Source organism: Odocoileus virginianus, chromosome 2 (genome assembly GCF_023699985.2).
Source record: "Odocoileus virginianus isolate 20LAN1187 ecotype Illinois chromosome 2, Ovbor_1.2, whole genome shotgun sequence".
Lineage (NCBI taxonomy): Eukaryota > Metazoa > Chordata > Mammalia > Artiodactyla > Cervidae > Odocoileus > Odocoileus virginianus.
The window spans coordinates 85084680-85097759 of NC_069675.1; the positions used below are offsets into that span (position 1 = coordinate 85084680).

Here is a 13080-nt window from a genome sequence, read left to right on the forward strand (position 1 = left end):
CACAGTGGGAAATGTCTGATCAAGTGATCATTAAAAAAATTTTTCCTGCTCACCCTTTAGAAGCTCAAAATTCATGCTTGATGGTGGGCTCAGCACCATGGAGAGGGACTTGGGTGCTTGAGCTCATCACGAACTCCCTTAGGTGAAGATTCCAGATTTGTGGTTACGACCCAGTACCTGTGAAAGAATGGGATTCCATCCATGACCTACATGTCAATGTTTTGGTTTTCTTGGCAAATTCATCTGACTGGCAATGGTAATGTGCCTGTTTTACTTCTTGGTAGGCATCTCTGAGAGTTGTCATTTGAGGACTCTTTTTGAGTTCTGTACTTAAGGCTTCAAATCTAGAAGTCACGAGCTCATTTCAGACATATTTATTCCCTACAAGTGTTTTTCTGGACCTAAACAGATGGTTTGGACACCACCCAGGCTAGTTTCATCCAGTCTTTTTTATAACGAAACAATATTTTATTATCTTGATGAAATTGTAGAGCACAACAAATAATGTAAATGCTATTTATTGACACTTAGAAAATTTCCATTTGAAAAAGTCACCAGAATTAATCCCTTCCAAGCATGTGACTATCAACCACTTTGTTGTCTCAGTAAATATGAATCATTTGCTGAAATATATCAAAGTTAATGGAATAGACCTTTCTATTCACTAATGACATCACTGATATTCTTCATTTAATCATTCAGCCTATAAATAATTGTTGAATGCCCATTATATAAGAGGCACTGATTTAGACACATTGAGGACACAAATATAATTTGCAACATAGTTTTTCCTCCAAAGATTACAAAATGGGCTGAAAAACAGAAGACATACAAATGGCAATGGCCCTGAGAGGAAAGCACATCTTGACCTTCAGAGAACAAGAAGAAACTGGTATCCTGTGAAGGGAGAAGATGATAAACCACTGCAGAAATCTGGACCTCTATCAAGGCAGGAAAACGAACATCATTACTATGTGAAATATGATACAAATGAACCTATCTAAGAAACAGAAACACTCTCAGACTCAGAGAACAAACTTGCCCTTACCGAGAGGGCAGGGGAAGGATGGATTAGGAATTTGGGTTTAGCAGATGCGAACTGTTACAAATAGAATGGATAAACAAAAAGGTCCTACTGTATAACACAGGAAACTATACTCAGTATCCTGAGATAAAACATAATGGAAAAGAATATAAAAACAAATGGGTATATACGCATAACTGAATCACTTTTTTGTGCAGCAGAAGTTAACACAGACAGATTTTAATAAAAAATTAAATTAAAAAACCACAATAACTCCTAATCCCTGAAAGCATTAGAAGAGTTCTTAGATTCCACTTTGAACAGATCATATCGTCAAAGAAAATATTAAAGAAATATTAAATATTGATATTAAAGGACATATGTAAATAAGGGAATGTAGACAATAGAAAGCATTTATTCAGACATGTGACATTTTTCCACCTCTCAAATGTTACAGTTCAACTCAGTTCCATGTTGTAGTATAGTCCTATTTCCAAGGTATATTCAAAAACATACAATGTGCAACTTGGGATAGTAAAAAATGCTATGTGTCATTTCCCCTCCTTAGTTAGATTCAATAGGAGGTTTTTCAGGAGTGTATCGACTGTTTTGTCAAAGAAAGGAGCCCTGGAGGTAACCATGGTGATGTGGGTCTCCCAGCATTGGCCATCGGAGGTGTCTGCTGCTACACCAGCAGAATACAACAGCCTGAGGAAAGAGAGGGGAACAAGCACATGCCCCATTTAAAGGAAACACAACTCTGAAATTTGTCTGCTCTTTATAAGGCTAAGAAATAACTGACCGAATGGTTTGAGAGTTACCTTGGTGAATGTCACTCGTCACCCTCTCCTTATGCGGATATTGATAAGGCTGCTATCCCATGGTCCATGTGTCTGCATGCCATCCCGTGGTCAACTTGCTTCACATCTCTAACTTCTGTATCAACACAGTCCTCCATTAGCTATTATCTTGGCTTGTGAAGACAATCTGTTTAAAAATATGCAGTTGCAGCTTCCATCCATTCCATGAATAGAGTCACATTCATTAGATCTCCTAAGACCTTATTTTCCTTTTTCTGATGTATTAGTATCTTTGGATATGTGCATTATGGGAAAGATTTTTCTCTCTTCCCTTTCAAGAAAGACCTTCCTGAAAACTACAAAAAAATCAGAAAAGAGAAAAGGCTTAATGTCTCTGCAAGCCCATTTCCTAATTCCTGTCTGCTGTATTTTTATTTAAAGTATTTGTGAACCTGGAATAATGTTTATTTTTATGATGAACACAGCTTGGGGGTGAAAATAAAAGGGCAGTGTTCAAGTATTGTACTATTTCTTAAGTCGACATTCTTGTTTTTCAAGGATAAAATATAATTGAAAAATATTTTTAAAAAGTCATCATTAATATTGTTAGTTCAGCCATTTATTGCCTTCTTATGCTACACAAGTCATTTTGTTTTTAAAGATCACTATGAGGTAGATTGTAAAAATTCATTCTCAAACGTAAACTCTAAAAGCTAGAACTAAGGTGTCACCAACCCATGGACAGAGGAGCCTGTCCAGCTACAGTCCATGGGGTCACAAAAGACTCAAAAGAGTCAGATATGGCTTAGCAACTAAACCCACAAAAAACAAAACAACCCACAAAGTGAGCTGCTTTGTGAACAGAGGAAGTCATGGATGTTTTTATGACACATTTTCCTTCTTTTAAGCAAAGCGAAAAGGGAAAAAACTGATTAGTGAGAATGGTTTGATTTTCTAATGATTTTCAAAAACTATCTTTTTAAAGAAAAATCTCTTAGTTCTATTAAATTGGCAGCTTTTTAGTGGCTGCTAGGGAAAAAAAAATCTAATAAGAGTATGTCAGTAGCCCCATTTATCTTCCAAGCATGTGAACATTAATCTACTCCTGAGCAAATGCCCTTGAAAAGATTGCATTAGTTCAAGGGTATTAATGGTAAGAGAAAAATGACTTGACCACCATATTTCCAGTATTTTCTTGTAATGCCACAGCAAGGATAGGTACTACCACACAATTAAGTACTTGATTACACACTGATTGAGCATTTTCTTCTAGCTTTTTACACAAGGTCATTTTTTCCCTTTCTCTTTTAAGGAACATATTTATAAAGTCTGTAATTGAAACTGTAGCTGACGTTTGACCCTGTTCTTAGCATGGAGGGCAGTAACAGACACTTGTAAATCCTCAGGGTTTCTTAACATGCATGTTCCCAAATAGCTCTAATTGTTAGAGATGCCCAAGACTACTGTCGGGTTAGATGATTTGCTAGAAAAATGCCCAGAACTCAGAAAAGATGTTGCTCTCGTGGTTACGGTTTATTATAGTGAAAGAATACAGATTAACACGAGCAAAAGAAAAGGCCACATATGGCCGCATCTAGGAGGATCCAGGTACACGCTTCCAGTTACTTTCTGCTAGTGGAAGCTGCATAGATGGCATTTAATTCTTTCAACAACAACGTGAGGCAACACTAGTGACGTGTCGCCAACCAGGGAAACTTACCCAAGCCTTGCTGTCTAGGGTTTTCAGTGGAGTCCATCTTGTAGGCAGGCAGTGCTGTGTGACTGATGTCGGTTACACAGACTCCTGTCTGTTGGATGTCAAACTGACACAGCATGGCTCCAAACCTCAGGTAAACAAAGACACCCTTATCGGGCAGGGTTTTCCGAGGGCTGGGAGCTGGTCAAGGGTCAGTCCTGAAGTTGTTTACAATGTCAAAGTTTTGGGAAACCCAGGCCTGCCACATTATCACTTACTGCACATGTCAGATATTTGATTCTTTAAATTCTCTTCTCTAGATACTAATTCTGGCTTTCAAGAGAGGAATAGAGGCTGAAAAGTCATCCCTAAGACCAGAAAAGTCATATCTCTTTTAAATCAAAGGCATTAGTTTGACCATGAAGCTGATAACAAGGCAAATTTAAAAGTTATGTTATAGGTAAAAGACAAACAAAAACAGGTGGCTTTATATGACATATTTACCTTACTAATTCAGTTATTTGGGACCAATACTTAATATCTGATCTTCTCTTTTCTACTCTTTAAAACAAATCCAACAGGCCTTCTTTGAAAATTAAATAAAATAATGTAAGAGAAAACACTGTTTACAGTGCTTGGAAGACTACTAGGTTCTGCGGAAAGTATTAATATGATGAGGGCTAATACTACTGGCAGGAAGAGAAAAAACATTGAGAAAGATTATATAGAATACTTTTATTATATTGCAAAACTTTCCATCTCATGGTGTATGTAGAAAGTGACCATGTGTTTTACATCGCAAAGGAAGGAGAGCTGCTGATAGGACAGGATAGGAGGCCCTTCCCTGCCATACCCTGCCTGGTCTGCCAGAGAGCTAAGGCAATCAGTGCTTGGCCTATCTGTAGCCAGCCACGGTGCCTACAGTGACGAGTTCTGTATGTAATACTCCTGAGAGGTTTGCTGCACCTGAACTGTGATCATACTCCACTGTCCAAGATGTGGTTATGACAGTTTCAGGAGTAAAAAGAGATGCTACCAAAATATAAACAACACATTTGACTCAACAACTTGCAACAATCCTATTGTCCATGACAGGCCACCTCTTCTCAAGGACATGCCCTAGCTTGGGGAGAGGGTTAACAAGAGAGAAGTAGGAAGGAGGAATGGAAATACAGTCTCAGTTCAGTTCAGTTCATTTCAATCACTCATGTCCAACTCTTTGCAACCTCATGGACTGCAGCACGCCAGGCCTCCCTGTCCATCATCAGCTCCCAGAGTTTACTCAAACTCATGTCCACTGAGTCAGTGATGCCATCCAACCATCTCGTCCTCTGTCATCCCCTTCTCCTCCTGCCTTCAATCTTTCCCAGCATCAGGGTCTTTCAAATGAGTCAGTTCTTCACATCAGGTGGCCAAAGTATTGGAGTTTCAGTTTCAGCATTAGTCCTTCCAATGAATATTCAGGACTGATTTCCTTCAGGATGGACTGGTTGGAACCTTTTGCAGTCCAAGGGACTCTCAAGAGTCTTCTCCAATACCACAGTTCAAAAGCATCAATTCTTCAGTTCTCAGCTTTCTTTATAGTCCAACTCTCACATCTGTACATGACTATTGGAAAAGCCATAGCTTTGACTAGATGGACCTTTGCTGGCAAAGTAATGTCTCTGCTTTTTAATATGCTCTCTGGTCTAGTCATAACTTTTCTTCCAAGGGATAAGCATTTTTTAATTTCATGGCTTCTGTCACCATCTGTGGTGATTTTGAAGCCCAAAAAATAAAGTCTCTCACTGTTTCCATTGTTTCCCCATCTATTTGCCATGAAGTGATGGGACCAGATGCCATGATCTTAGTTTTCTGAATGTTGAGTTTTAAGCCAGCTTTTTCACTCTCCCCTTTCACTCTCATGAAGAGGCTCTTTAGTTCTTCACTTTCTGCCATAAGTGTGGTGTCATCTCTGTATCTGAGGTTATTCATATTTCTCCTAGAAATCTTGATTCCAGCTTGTGCCTCATCCAGTCTGGACAGGAGCTAAAATGGATGGATAAATGCATAGATCTACTTACAAATTATGCCAAAAGAATAGGGATTAGACAGCTTAATATCTTCATTTTCTCTTCATCTAAAAAATGCTGCTGGCAATTTATAAAAATCTGATGTGAGATAGTTAGTTTTGTTTAATAAAGCTTGTTTGCCATTGTCTTTATTAGAGAGTTGAGCCATATTAGTGTCTCTTAACTGTAGGTATGCATTAGAATCCCCTGCAAAGCTTAAAACAAAACAAAAAACAGACATCAAAAAAACAAAATTATGAAGTTCAAAGTTCCAGCTTCATCACTGGATATCCTGACTTAATTGTTCAGAGATGAGAAATCCTTCAAGTTCACCTTGAAGTTCTAACATCCAGCTACTGAGTTAATACATCAGAATCCTTATTCTGCTATCACTAAGAAGCTTGCTATATGATAAACAGCACAGAAGAACTAACAAAATAGAAAGCAAATACTAACCTTTGAGTGAATGCTGGGATTCAGAGAGCTTTCCTACATTCTGAGAACAAACTTACTACAATTCTAGAAGACAGTCAGAGTAAGGAAGTCTTCACAGATGAGGAAGTGCTTGAGCTCCATAAACAATATAAAGATCCAGGGGTACTTCTAAGAATGCATGTGAGCACTGAAGCTCAGTCACTTCAGTCATGTCCAACTCTTTGGGACCCTTTGGACTATAGTCTGCCAGGCTACTCTGTCCATGGGATTCTCCAAGCAAGAAACTGGAGTGGGTTACCGTGCCCTCTAACAGGGGATCTTCTCAACCCAGGGATCAAACCTACATTTCTTATGTCTCTTATGCTGGCATATGGGTTCTTTACCACTAGCATCAACTGGGAAGTCCCCTAAGAAGAACATGGCAATAAAAAGACTTGCACACTACACATGCTGACCAAACATCCCTTTTTACCTGGGACTCTACTGGATTTCTTACAGAAAGTCACACGCTCCAGGAAACCCCTCACTCCTAGGTAAACAGATGCAGCCAGTCACTCTACACACAAGATTTTACCCTTATAAAACTGGATATACTTTTGACTGAACTCCCTCATAGCTCAGTTGGTAAAGAATTCACCTGCAATTCATGAGACCCTGGTTCGATTCCTGGGTCAGTAAAAATCCACTGGAGAAGCGATAGGCTACCCACTCCAGTATTCCTGGGCTTCCCTGTGGCTCAGCTGGTAAAGAATCTGCCTGCAATGTGGGAGACCTGGGTTCGATCCCTGGGTTGGGTAGATCCCCTGGAGAAGGGAAAGGCTTCCCATTCCAGTATTCTGGCCTGGAAAGTTCCATGCACTGTAAGGTCTAGGGGGTCACAAAGAGTCAGGCACAATTGAGCAACTTTCAGTTTTAAAGTATATATAGACTCTTTGATAAGCACCCTCCTAACCAGTGGCTCTTTTCTTGGCATCTCTTTATGGTTATCCTAAAATTACCCAACTGATTCCTTTAAACATAAATAAATACATAGAAAAATAAATAAGAAAGAAAGAACAAGAGCTCTCTGTGTGGTAGGTATTTAAAGTCTGAGTTGACTACAGTCTCCAAGCAGGAGATGAATTAGTGCCAATATCCTCTCTCTTTAGGAAGCCACCGCGTATCTGTGTATCTCTTAAAGTCATGGCTATGTATCTTGTTTGGAGAAATCTGCTTTCCAGGTAGATGATCCTTTTATGTCTCACGTGAAGACCAAGGACTCATCTGCCATGGAATCTAGCAGTCCTTACGTTTTATTTTGTACTCTATATTTTTTTCAATTTGCTGACAATGTCCAGTTGTAGTTTTATATAGCACTGCAGGCCAGTCATAACTTAATGTGTACTTTGAATAACATCAGTGCAGAAGCAGCCCCTGACTTAAGACACTGATCAAACATACTAGCTGGGTTTCACTGGGTTTTGTTGCAATAATAATAATAATAAAGTGTGTGCTTTACAAAAAATTACTTTTTTTTGGTTGTTTTTTGTTTTACTGTTTTTTTTTTTTTTTTTTTTTGGTCTGTGCAGCTTGTGGGATCAATCTCAGTTCCCCCACTAGGGGTTGAACGTGGGTCAGGCAGTGAAAGCCCATGATCCTAACCACTGAGCAACAGGCGAACTCCCACAGAAAATGAATCAGTTCATGGTTACATTGCTGAGTGACCTCTGTGGTTTGTCTGCATTCCACTCTGCACATCTTGTTGGTGGGCCCCAGCTTGAGAAGCAGTCACATGGGAACATGTTACCTGTTGACAGAGAGAAGGTACCAGAAAACTGAGGGAAACACAAAATGGGTTTAAGCTATGTCTTGAATGAGGAATAGGACATGCTGGCTCGATTTAGTCACATGGCCAACGGCAACCCCAGTAGGGAGGAGACATGCCGCCCTACACAGTAGACACTGCAGGTCCCATGCAAGTGAGCCGGGACCCAAACTCTTCCAATTCTTTGCAACTCTGTGGACTGTAGCCCACAAGGCACTTTTGTCCATGGGATTCTCCAGGCAAGAATACTAGAGTGGGTTGCCATGCCCTCCTCCACGGGATCTTCCCAACATAAGGATAGAATCCATATCTCTAACATCTCCTGCATTGGCAGTCAGATTCTTTACCACTAGAACCACCTCGGAAGCCCATGGTTTATGCTAGGTAGCTATTTAACCTACCTTAGCCTTCAATTCAGTTCAGTTCCATAGCTCAGTCATGTCCAACTCTTTGCAACCCCATGGGCTGCAGCACGCCAGGCCTCCTTGTCCATCAACAACTCCCAGAGCATGCTGAAACTCATGTCCATTGAGTCAGTCATGCTATCCAACCATCTCATCCACTGTCATCCCCTTCTCCTCCTGCCTTTAATCTTTCCTGGCATCAGGGTCTTTCCAATGAGTCAGTTCTTCACATCAGGTGGCCAAATTGTTGGAGTTTCAGCTTCAGAATTAGTTCTTCCAATGAATATTCAGGACTGATTTCCTTTAGGATGGACTGGTTTGATCTTGCAGCTCAAGGGACTCTCAGCTGGGTCTCCTGCTAATAAAAGATGGATTATAAAACCCACTTTATGTTGTTGTGAGAATTCATTGGTGTAATTCATGGGCATCACCTAAATGCATGCAAGTTTCTAGAACGATGTGAGCAGTAAGTATTCTTTTTTTCTCTTGCAGCAGATGTCCTCATGCATTTAGGAGCCCATAAGCTTTTAACGAATGTTGGGAAACACCTACTTGCCAGGACAATTCCATCTTGGTTAGCTAAAAACCAATTACGCAAAAGAAGCATCAGAACGTGGGGTGCGGGTGAGAGTAGGGGAGGGATCGGATAACTCCAGGGTTTGACCGAGGAATCTCAGGTTGAAATTTACCTCCTACTCGCTTGGCATGTTATTGAAGCTGGCTGAACCTCAGTTTCAATGACTTTAAAAAGAGAATAGTTATGCCCACCTTGAAGAGTGATGAGGAACCTTACAGATCATGGAAGAACACCATGCACCATATTGTAAAGAAAGTGAAGTCGCTCAGTCGTGTCCAACTCTTTGCAACCCCATGGACTGTAGCCCACCAGGCTCTCTGTCCATGGGATTCTCCAGGCAAGAATATTGGAGTGGGTTGCCATTTCCTTCTCCAGGGAATCTTCCCAACCCAGGGATCGAACCCAGGTCTCCCGCATTGCAGGCAGGCGCTTTAACCTCTGAGCCACCAGGGAAGCCCAATAAATCATTAATTTTAAAAACAAGACCCAGTTTCAAAAGCAAGTTAGCACTCTATTCTCTGCCTGAGGTCTGGAACTGAGATCCCCTACCTAGAGTTGTGCCTGCCAAACTTTTGAGCTGACTGAGTGGTTCTTGGAAATCCAGCTCAGTATACTGGAATCTTAGCTTTCCAAAGGATTCCAGAAATCTTGTCTTTCAACCATTGGTTTTGCTGTCTAAGAAAAATGAGATCCAGAGCAGGAAGCAGTTTTTCAAATTTCAGCTGGCTAAGAATGGAAGATTTTGGAAAAACGGGAACATTAATATTATTATCTGGTGCCATTCCATCTTGTGCTGGCTTTCTAGAGGACTAATATTTCTCTTAAACCTGGTCTAAAGGGGCTTGCAATCTGGGAAAGGATGGAATAGGGATATCTGTCAGGTGACTTGAAAATGGTTAGAGCGTCTACCCTCAGGCTGTGCCCAGCCATTACAGAAAGCATTTGAAAAAGAATTACTAATTTTTTACTTCTGACTGATGTTCAGTATCTGGGGAAGTAAAACGCACATCCCTGGGGAGTAATGAGTATACTGCGAGGGCAAGAAAGCTAAGGGAAGCCCAGAATGTGGTCCCTAAAGGATGCTGCGATGATGACTCCCAACGTTAGGCTACACTCAAGCCAGTGTAATTTCTGATCATCTTCCGCAGAACGAAAAAGAGGGATTTCTCCCCCCTCCCCTTTTTTTTGCTTGCCTCAGTCATACCACTAATTATTTAGTGGTCTTTCAAACCTTTTGTAATCTCTGCTCGAGAAAGCCCTGAAAGATATTAATTCTTAGCCATGTGCCTCATAAATGAAGGCCATTCTGCTGCACTTAATGACAAGGCTGAGACAGCAAGATGTCATTTGCTTTTTTCTCGGTTTTTAAATTGCTTTCTAAATGAACTACAGCTGTGAGGGCCAGGTGCTGTGATCCCTTTAGAAAGATCAGGAAATGATGAAATCCAAAATTTCAAAGTGTGATGGATGTCAGCTCCCGATTTGGTGTGTGTGAGGTCACCCCGTGCACCTGGTACCATCTCCACAACAGAATTACTTTTCAGTGGAGAGAAAAAAAAAAGAGAGAGAGAGAGAGAGGGAGAGAGAGAGACGCACATGTCTAATGCGAGAGCAACAATAAGAGAAACAGTTTATAATTATCTCTTTGTTTGCTCCTCATCTAGATGGAGATGGTGAAGTGTGCCGTCTCCCCGCCCCCACCCTCTCTCTCATTATAGGTATCGCCGTGGCTTGTTAAACACACGGTTTTTGTGAATCACACTCGGTGTGGTGGCAACTCAGGAACCACTAGGAAGCAAGATGACAAGCTACGGTGATGGCAGGGGGAGGGAAGGAGGAGAGAAGGACGAGGGCTGGGGCGGGGTGGGGGCAGGTTTCATCAAGACTCCTTTTCGCTTAATTGATTAACATCAGTACCTTTAATATCAGGAGCTCTGCTCTGCGGAGCTCTCAGCCAAATCTGAGGCTCAGCCAGGGATGCCTTTAACGGTGGTCAACTGAGGTCAGGAGCCACCCACCCCTGCCCGGAGGACGCCCCTCGGGACAGAGAGAGGCACGCCCCTCTAGACATTCATCCCTCCTGCCGCCTTTAGGTGAAATCAATTTGTGAGGCCCTGTTCTTGCAGCCAGCCAGGAAATAAGCAGTGATTGTGCTCTTTCTCTCCAACCCTGACCCCCCAGGAGACGTAGCTGTCAGAGCTGGAAGGCTGCCAGGGTCAAGCCCATTTTCTCTGGGACAGCTGCCCCATCTGCGCCTGGTGGGAGCCTTGGACTCCTGCCGCCCTTCCCCTTGGAACCGCTCCCTGGGGCCTTGAACTCGACTGCCTCCTGGGCAGGTGATACGGGAAGAAGGGGGAAGCAGGGCTGGGGCTTCTCGACTCTAAACCTACAATGTGCCCTTGGATAAGTTGCTCTGACCTGCATGTGTGTGCCTAGTTGCTTCGGTCAGGTCTGACTCTCCGAGACCCTGTGGACTGTAGCCCACCAAGCTCCGCTGTCCGTGGGATTCTCCAGGCAAGAATGTTGAAGTGGCTTGTCACACCCTCCTATTGAGTCTTAATTCTTAAAGTCTGTAAGGGCAGGGGGTTCAAGAAATAGGCCATATTTTGGCGAGGATTGACTGACACTGTAGAAGTAAAAAGTACACAGGAGAGGGTTTTTCACAAAGTTGCTGATGTGGAAATATTAATCTCCCAACACCACTGTCTCTACTACTTTGTCTGTTGGGTGCAACGTGGAGCAGGAAGATAGAGTGAGTCTCCAGAGACATGTGACTCCAAGTCTAGTCTTTCTAGATGTCTGGTTTACTTAACTTCCTTAGCCTCTTTAGGCCTCAGTTTCTCCATTGGTACTGTGAGGACAATAGAAAATTCTACCTCACTTATCCTCACAGGATAAAATGAGATGCTACATATCAAAGTGCTTTATATTATGTAGAGGGAGAAGTAAGGGGCTGAAGGGCCTTGCTAGGAATGTTGGTGTCCACAACTCCCCCCCTAGCTAGTGGCTACTTCCTTTTCTTTCTCAGTACCTAGCTGAGGATGCTGTTTCTCCATCATACTCACAACCACCCCAGTAACAGTAAAAAGAACTAGGAAGATGTTAAGTGAATCCTGGGAGGAGTAATGGATGATGAAAAGGATGAAGGAGAGGGTGCTGATCCATCAAAGATCTGAAACACAGCCTGATTCCAGCCAAAAGGACAAGCTCTCCAAACCCAAATGGAGGAATTCAATAGCGGTCCCCTACTTGAGTAGTTTAGGAGAAAAAAAAAAAATGATAAACTAATATACCAAACAAGTAGCCCAAACAAGGAGAAATCGAGGTCTATGTGAAGAGCAGAAGTCCTCAGTGTTTAATGGCCAACAGGTGTCTTGGGGATCTTTGCCCTCAATAGCCTGTAAGTGTGGGGCTATGAGTGCAGCTTGTGCTGTGAATACAGCTATCCATGTGGGATTCTAGAAAGGAGGCCTGGAGACACCAGGCCCCCTCCACTCCCCAAAAGATGACTCCCTGTGGTCATTACCAATCGTGTCAACAGGGAAACAGGCTCCTAAGAACCGTTCTTAATCTGGGAGGAGGCTGCTGTGAAGGAAGCCAGCAACGCTGCCTCTGTTCATTCTGGAGTTTGCACCAGGAATCCTGAAGGATCAGGAACAACAAGTCAACCAGTGGGAGCAGACACTGTGCCCTGAGCTGTAGCTTCCAGCCCCACTTGGATGCTTGGCCACCTCCCCTCAACATTGCCCCACCGGCTGACATCACCACCTTCTCTGCTAAATCCCATTCTCTCCAGACCTCGGGCCAAGGTCTCAGTCCACACCTTTTCTCCTTCGACAGGTGCCTTTCTTTACCTGACCACAGGCTCAGTGTGGGAGGAGGATCTTCTAGTTCATCCACGGTTAAATCTCCCTGCTTACCACCTTCTCTTCCATCCATGTAGCAGAGTGAGGGTGAGCAGAGGGGTAAGTTGGTGCTAGAATGCACAGAGGCTTGGCCACTGGATCACCTGTTGTGAAGCAATGAGCTTGCCTCAAGTGCAACCACCCACTCTTTCCTCCACACTGGTTACAGTTGACAAGACGACCTAGTTGAGAATGGAACCTCGAGATCTTTGAACCCAGATGAAAAGACAGATAGCAATTCTTTCTCTTTAAAATTTGCAAACAGGTCTGTGCTTCCTACCAGGTGGATGCCAGACTTTGATGAAGACTGTTCCTTTCTTCTGGGAAAACCACCCCAAGGACCTTTGTATATGAAAATGCAGATTAAAGACTCTCTTCTGGAAT

The 13080-nt window shown here is 42.5% G+C and overlaps 1 long non-coding RNA gene across 8 annotated transcripts; it reads right to left on the reverse strand.

The window, feature by feature from the left end:
- Positions 1-502: 502 nt before the first annotated feature.
- LOC139030184 (uncharacterized) lies at positions 503-12867 on the reverse strand. Of its 8 annotated transcripts, none has more exons than XR_011482469.1 (6): positions 12646-12867; positions 8212-8569; positions 7698-7792; positions 3545-5548; positions 1846-1960; positions 503-897 (listed from the first exon to the last, which is right to left on the reverse strand). It is a non-coding gene; the product is annotated as an uncharacterized lncRNA (long non-coding RNA). The 8 variants fall into 8 exon arrangements; XR_011482468.1 differs by having other exon boundaries at positions 503-1732; XR_011482464.1 differs by having other exon boundaries at positions 503-1960; positions 7711-7792.
- Between the last annotated feature and the right edge of the window lie 213 nt (positions 12868-13080).